General features: G+C 43.8%; 1 non-coding gene across 1 annotated transcript; it reads left to right on the top strand.

Annotated features, from left to right (window-relative positions):
* Positions 1-255: 255 nt before the first annotated feature.
* On the top strand, positions 256-327 carry TRNAD-GUC. Its single transcript has one exon. It is a non-coding gene; the product is annotated as a tRNA-Asp (tRNA).
* Positions 328-616: the final 289 nt, after the last annotated feature.

The following is a 616-nucleotide window of genomic DNA, read 5'->3' as shown; positions in this document are numbered from 1 at the left end:
CTAAATCATCTGGAAAGCATGAAAAATTCCGGCAAACTATGTTCAACAATTCACCATCACTAAAACTTGAGGCTCATTTTGTTTCATTTATTCTAATTCATTTACTCTTTTCGCTGAGAAGAGAGTCCAAGGCGCCCAGAACAGATGTGAACAGCAATAGACCGACTGTTGGGGGTGTTCACATTTGCAGGTGGTTGGCAGAAGAGAGAGAAATATTACTTTAAAGGCACACTTGTGAGGAATCTAGGAAGCAGCTCCTCGTTAGTATAGTGGTTAGTATCCCCGCCTGTCACGCGGGAGACCGGGGTTCAATTCCCCGACGGGGAGGTTGGTAGCTCCTTTTTGCTAACCACCACAAATATTTCCCGTATTTCAACTGCCCGACACAGCTAACAAATACAACATGCTGTTATTTTCTGTAAGTGCGTCTTTTCAAAATAATAACTTTTAAGCTCACCGTGAAGTAAAAGCCAACACTGAAAGTAAACGCTTTATACTGTTTTCAGAAGGATTAAGAAGTAAGTAAATGTTTGGAGAACGCCCGCTGCTGGCTTCCAGCAACAAGCTGACTGGCAAACGCCTGCGCAGTAACGCCCCGCCAAATTCCAAATGGAGG

This window comes from Oryx dammah, unplaced genomic scaffold (genome assembly GCF_014754425.2).
Source record: "Oryx dammah isolate SB20612 unplaced genomic scaffold, SCBI_Odam_1.1 HiC_scaffold_29, whole genome shotgun sequence".
NCBI classification, from domain to species: domain Eukaryota; kingdom Metazoa; phylum Chordata; class Mammalia; order Artiodactyla; family Bovidae; genus Oryx; species Oryx dammah.
Note: the sequence above shows the minus strand (reverse complement) of the source record. Positions and strands in the feature narration are given on the sequence as shown.